Genomic DNA, 7040 nt, shown 5'->3' on the forward strand with positions numbered 1-7040 from the left:
TCTGGGTTTTGTCCGGTGTCTGAACAACCTGGGACACAAATGAGACCTAGCAGATGGGCTTCTAATCTCTGAGCCAGAGGAAAACAGGGTACACTCCAATTTGGTTATGACCCTATGGGACTGGTAAAGTGTCACGTGACCCAATGTGCAGTGATAGCTCATTAATTCTGTTTAATTGTCATGTTCTGTTCAATAGTCACGTCATGTTGTCATATTGTCTATTGTTAGTCTCTCCCCATGAACCCAACAGTAGTCCCTCACTTAAAGTATCCCAGGAATCAGGGGTGCGTTTATTAATTAATGAGTTAAGGCTTACTTGTAGAAAAAACAAACTCGTTAAAGGGGGTTTAGAATAGACCTGTATTAATATGAACAGCACTTAAACAGTTTATAACTCCTGCCTCATTGTTTCTTCTGTGAGAGCTGTGGCCCTGTGGTGTGTTTGAAATTGCCTAAGAGTTTCCCTAAAGTATTTTTTAACTTTATTTTCAGATTTATTTATGTAGATGATTGTTTGCCTGCATGTATATTTGTGCACCATGTGTATTCCTGGTGTCCAGGGCTGGAGCTACAGATGTCTGTGAGCAGCTATGAGTTCTGGGAGTACTGGGAACTTAACCCGGGTCCTTTGCAAGAGCAACAAGTGTTCTCAATCGCTTAGTCATCTCTCCAGTAACCTAAAGTCGCTGTTGTGTGTTTGATTGTTTTTTTTTAATTGTGGGGGAGTTACATGTTCTAATTGAATTTTCTATGCAAATCTGTGCTTTGTAAACTATAAAGCCCCACCAATGCTAATGTTATCACTATCTTTTCACATTTAGTTTGCCAATCAGTCTCCTTAAGTAAGCCAGAAATATTTATTCCATGCTGTCACAGCACATGAAGTCACCGTACACCATAGGACTCATGCACTGTGAGATTTCTAGGATGTGTATAACCAGTGTGGTACAGAGCAAGAACCAGATCAGAGAAATAGCTGTGATGGAGATCCCTGGTGTGCACATAGCATTGCCTCTTTTGAGCACACAGCTGGATTACAGTTCTCAGCATTCCTTGTAGTGAAGTGACTACATTCTCTTCCAGGGACTGTCAGTATAAGTAATGCTTGCTTCTATCATACTAGCCTCTTAACCCCCTCTGGCGCCTCTTCCATGCTCCCTTTTCCTTCCAGCTGATGATCTCCCGCCCTCCTGTGCTATCTCCCCATTTTCTCGCCATCACTTGACAGTATACATAAAATCACATGCTGAAATAATGAAGCAACACCAGCCTGTCAGCAGCCTGGGGCTCCGGGTGACCTTGTGAGCACTTTTCCCTCTGCCAGTTCTGAGACCCAAAGCTCTCTAGGTCACCTGGTGAAGAGGCTGCCGTGAGCGTTGAACCTTCAGGTGTATTGCTTTTTACTCTCCCGCCTCTTTAAGTAAGACACATTCTCAGGCGTTGCTCATATATAACTCAGGAATGACATTTATGTCTCTAATGCTTGTTGTAAAGTCCCCTTCAGACAAGCGCTCCAATGCTGCGTAGTGGTTCACCCATGAATATCAGATTTACCTCATTAGTTAATTTGATCTCCCGGGTGCGAAACTGTTCATCTTTTCACTCAGTGTGAAGCAGAGGCACACTTTGTGGGGTTCATTTCAGATGCCAAAAAGTGAAACTGAGCCGTGGTGACTAGCTGGCCCGTTTGGTTTGTTACAGTTATGGACTGGAATGCGATCTGGAGGCTGAAACCGCAGTTTTGAAAGTGCAAAACCAGCAGCCAGAAGTCTTATATTTGGTGGAAAGCAAAGGTTTAAAATGACAGTTACAACAAATCGAAGAGGAAACCGCATGTGCTGTTCTGGACCAGGCTGCGGAACTGTGAGAAGAGTGCTTCTTCCCCCAACAAGCCCTGTGTTGTGACTGCCCTTCCGGAGCCTGCGTCAGACGTTCCCCCGTGCAGCCGAGCGACTTCTGCACATCCCTGGCATCTGACTCCAGCAGCCTTGAGAAGCCGTATGAATATTTACTAAAGACTTGGGAAATGAGCACTGTGGGGCTTCTGCACAGAGAGATGAATTCCGGTTTCTCTTCAGCTGTCCACCGCCACCAAACATCCATCCCTTTCCTTGTTGGTCCCTATAGATCCCCTCCTTCTTTTCACTCTCCTTCCGCTGATCCCTTTTTGTTCTTTTCAGTGTAAATCCTGCTTTAGTCTCCAGATAATTCCACCCTTCACGACGCATTGACCTCTTTAGAAAGACGCAGGGGAAGAGCTGTGGGATCAGAGAGAAAGGGTGTGAGTTCCTGAGTACTGTCTGCCTCAGCCTAGGGTTCTTTAGCAATATTTTCGCCATTGTCAGTTAAAAAAATAATAATAAAAATAACCAGAGGGGTGCCCGAGAATGGCCAGAAGCAGGAAAGGGAATCAGGGAAACGATGCAATTACATTATGATTTTAAAAATATTTTTTTTCTAAAAAATTAGAGAGAAAATTGTACCTGAAGTGAACATGTCTGGGCTTTAATTTTTCTTGTCATGGTTTCCTAAACAATTCAGTAGAACAAATCTACAGCAGATTTACACTGTTTTTAGTACTGTAAATAATGGAGAGATGATTGCAATCATACAGAAGGATGTGTTTGAGTTTTATGCAAACACTATCCCACCTTCTGGAAGGGAGACCCGTGCCTGTGGGCTTTAATATCAGCTGCTGTGATCCTATAGCCAATCTCCCAGGCTACTGCGGGATGACTGTATTAATCTTTTTGTGCTTATCATAATGAAATCTAAGCTTTATGATTTTGTATTATTGATCAAGAATCTCTTCTACTCTCTTTCTTAGTGGCCCTGTAGCCTTTAACGGAATGGATTGTGAAAGTTTGGGGAGGGGTTAAGGTTTAGAAATTGTGGCCAAGTTTTGATATCTGCTGCTATCAATTGCGATTCTTAGTTACCAGTCTTGTGTGTGTGGGGGGGGGGGGGGGCGGTGATGGTCATGTCCACTACTATAAACAGCAGAGAGTGCACAGCAAAGCCTGTATGATCATTTCCTTTTAAATGTGCAGTCTACTCCCATTTACCCAGCATTCAACACTCCGGAGTTCATGACCGAGAGGTTTGGTTAACTCTTGTTCACCCTTCAGACATCCTTGAGGCCAGGAACTCTGAGGGTTAGTTGCCAAGAATTTTGCTTGAAGTGAATCAAGTCAGAGTCTCATCCCCAACATTATAATGATCGCGGCTCTGCCTGGATCTTAGTTGAGGAATCTGCTAATTCCTAGGCAATGGCATTTCTCTGTCCTGTTGTTCCTTAAGGCCTGAGTTGGGGTTTCCATGAGCAGGTGAAGGTAGACATGCTTGAGAAACATGACCACAGTCAAGGAGCAAAGTCTCTGAGCTAGCAGCAGAAAATCCAAGGCCTGGAGGGAAAATAGAGTCTTGGAGTGGAACTGAGGACATGGGAGGCTCAAGTTTCTTTGGCTGGCAGCCCCCAGGTCCTCCCTTCTGGAGCCTCTGCTACAGCTTTCTGAGTTGTCTAGGAGGCTCAACACAGCCAGATCACCTACCGACATTTCACTTGTGACCTTTCCAGTCAGCAAATGAGCTTATGGGTTTTTCTCTCAGGTTCTTTACCCTAATATGAAATAAAGCTTCCCATTAATCACCCCGGGATTCCCAGACACTCAGCTTTGAGTGCCCTTTGCTATGTAACATGCACTGGGAAGTGTGGTCACCCTGCCCTTTCAGAACAAAACCCACTGTGACATCAGCTTGTTTAGATGAAAGGCCAAGCCTGTTTTGGTAACTTCCATTTGGCTTATTTGACTTTGGTGAGATCACATTAAAGTTTTATGCTTTCTGGGTATGCAAAATTGATGCAGCAAAAATGAGTTGGCTGATCTGTGCTTTGTTTGAAAATGACTTCTATGGGAAGCTCCCCAGTGAATCCAATTTGGCCTGCATGGGGCTCTCAGGCAAAACAGCACTAGTTAATAGTTTTCATAAAAGTATATGTCTATGGAGAAAAAGAAGGTTCCCTGAAAAAACAACCCACACAAAATGGCTATTTTTACATATCCTTGACTTGTCCTACCATTTATAAAGAATGAACATCCCACAGTGATACAGGTGATGTAAGGGCACTTTTGTATCAGCAGTGTTAAAAAATTCGAGTGACAGACTTAATCTAACACTCCACGGTTACTTTCTAAAATAAACACATGAAAGCACGCAATGACAGTGCACTGGGGAGAAAGAAGAGGTGCTGGCCTTAAATTCCAGGATAATTCAGTGCTGACAAATGCCTATAAGAACGAATAATAGATGGTCACCTTGGGGCTGGAGAGATGGCTCAGTGGTTAAGAGCATTGCCTGCTCTTCCAAACGTCCTGAGTTCAATTCCCAGCAACCACATGGTGGCTCACAACCATCTGTAAAGAGGTCTGGCGCCCTCTTCTGGCCTTCAGGCATACACACAGAATATTGTATATATAATAAATAAATAAATATTTTAAAAAAATAGATGGTCACCTTGGTTTACGCAGCAATCACTGAGTCATGTCCCAAGCCCCAAGAGCTATGTGATTGCTACCTAAACCTGCAGACCAGGGTCCAAATCCCCATTGGCCATTTACAAGGTAAGCAGGTATGACAGCTACCTGTAATTCCAGTCCTCGGGAGACAAGGGATATCTGGGGCAAGTTGGTTAGCTACACTAGCTAGGATTTTTTTTTTCTTTTGTGCTCTGAGTTCAATAGAGACCCTGATTCAAGAAAATAAAATGTGATCAAGGAAATTACCTGTCACCAACCTTTGGCTTCCATATGAACACACTTGTGTGCCTACACACCCATGAAAACAGACACACACATACACACACACACACACACACACACACACACACACACACTACACACATAGCTTTTGTTTTCATTGAGCAAATCAGATAAGGGACATGCATGCTCCTAGGAGCTATATATAAAAAAAAAAGATAATGTTAGAAACTTTTGATTCTGTAAGGGTTAAACAGTAGGACCAAAGAGATGGACACACAGAAACGTTATAGTGGACTGCGGAAATAGTAAAGGGGCAAATTTGTTCTTTTAGTTGTTATAAAATCCATTTATTCCTTAATATTGCCCCAAAAGGGAAGAATTCAGGTCACATGAATTTCAGCACAACCACAACATACCTCTAACTGATTCAGTATGATAGAAACATGAGTTGCCTCTTCTTCAAATAACAAAATTCAAATACTTCTCCAAATACATCATTCTAAAACAAACGGCTTACAACTAACAAAAGGTTACTACTCTAGGGGTTCTTATACAGGTGGGCCGTGAAAGCCCTTAGCACATTCCGAGTTAAGAAAAAAGAGTATACTTAATTTTTTCTATTTTCTTAAAAGTACCATTTTTTTGTAAATAAAATAAATAATAAAACCAGTTTTGTTGGAGTTACTACCTGTGTTTTCAGCTTCTTTTTTCCCCTGCATTCAGAGAGGGAAGACTCGCCAAGCCAAAGGGAAAACAAAAATGATGAACATTGTTATTTTACAGAGTCTAACGGACTGGGAAGAACTCGTGTCTTGTGCATACAGCGCTTCCGGAAGTCTCTTGAGCCCTTCAGATGGGGAGAGTCTGACAGCCTGCTCGCCTGTGCAGGAGACACATTCCGAGTGGGAGCTGCGCCCGGGAAGCCGACCAATCTCCCAGGACTCCGGGCGCCTGTCAGAAGTTGGCCGCTCAGACCCACCATGGCAGAAAACATCAACGTTTATTTACCTTAAATTTATGTGTGTCTGCATTTGAGAATTCTAAAATAAATGATAATCAAAAATGATAGTAATTAAAATGAGAAATTCTCCATTTTTATCTTCGACATGTAGATTCTTAGCATTTTGGGTTAAAAATAGGGAAATAAAATACAGAGAGTCCACTACAGGGTAACTGCAAGCCTGTTTGCTTAGCTGCTTTGTCCTGACCCTGAGTGTTCTTCAGAAGGCTATTCAGCCCTGCAGAGAGACAGTGCAGTTCACCATCACAGGGTCTACGGTGAGGAACAATCAGACTTTTTTCTGTTAACTTCTTACTAGATGTGTGATGGTGTGTTAGCTACGTGTCTGCTTCTGTGCTGGTAAAATGTGGCTGCATACCAGTTCCTTGTGATAAGGTTGCACTAAACCTAGTAATATCCATCACACGTGTAGGCTGCTACCTGGCAGGTTTGTGGGCAGCCCATGTTCACGCATCACTCACTGCCTTGCTGCATGCTGGGAACGACCTCCTTCTCTGCCCACACACAGGAGGAACCAACCCAGATCTTCAGCAGGTGTTCTTTCCTGCTAGGCTCTGTGCCTGTCTAGACCACTCCTTTCTTGATTAGGGATGATTTATTTCCGCTACAAGACCTAGTGCTAGCACATGAATAAAGCCAGACAGTTATTCTGTGCCTCCGAGAGATAAGCCAGGCGAAAATGTGATGACATGAGGGAGGTGATAAGCCCCAAGGCTGGGGTGCTCACTTATGATTCTGTACAACCACGGAAAACAGATTCGAAGGGTGATAAACATCCTTCCGAGCTCCTATGTGCCAACCTCTTACCTGAGTAATAGATTGCTTGAGCATCCCCAGGGTCACACATCTGGCCTCTGCACATTAAGCTACCTAGGTGAAGAGAGAGGGATTGGAAAAAGCGAAGAAGAGTCATGGGATCCAGTGGGGGCCAAATCACTTCATTCCTCAGGAGAATGGTGTGGGATTCCACTGAGGTGAAGTTCAGAGTTTCTCCTAAGCACTTGTTTTGTAATCTTGAAGGTTAGCCTCGCTTATTAGCAGACAGTTATGCATTAAAACACTTCCTGTGTACACTATCACTTTTATCTACTTGTGTTCCCCCAGCCTCCAGGAACACAGCGAGTAAGTTCATTCTTTTCTCTGTGAGTCTTGTGAGAACTTGAGGCCAGTTCTGTCTCACATCCTCTCCTAGGAACTTATTCAAACTTGTGTATCCAATTGCTTTGAATCTTCACTTGTTAGAATTATACCTTCTAGCA

The sequence above is a fragment of the Microtus pennsylvanicus genome, chromosome 15 (assembly GCF_037038515.1).
Source record: "Microtus pennsylvanicus isolate mMicPen1 chromosome 15, mMicPen1.hap1, whole genome shotgun sequence".
In the NCBI taxonomy this organism is placed as follows: Eukaryota; Metazoa; Chordata; class Mammalia; order Rodentia; family Cricetidae; genus Microtus; species Microtus pennsylvanicus.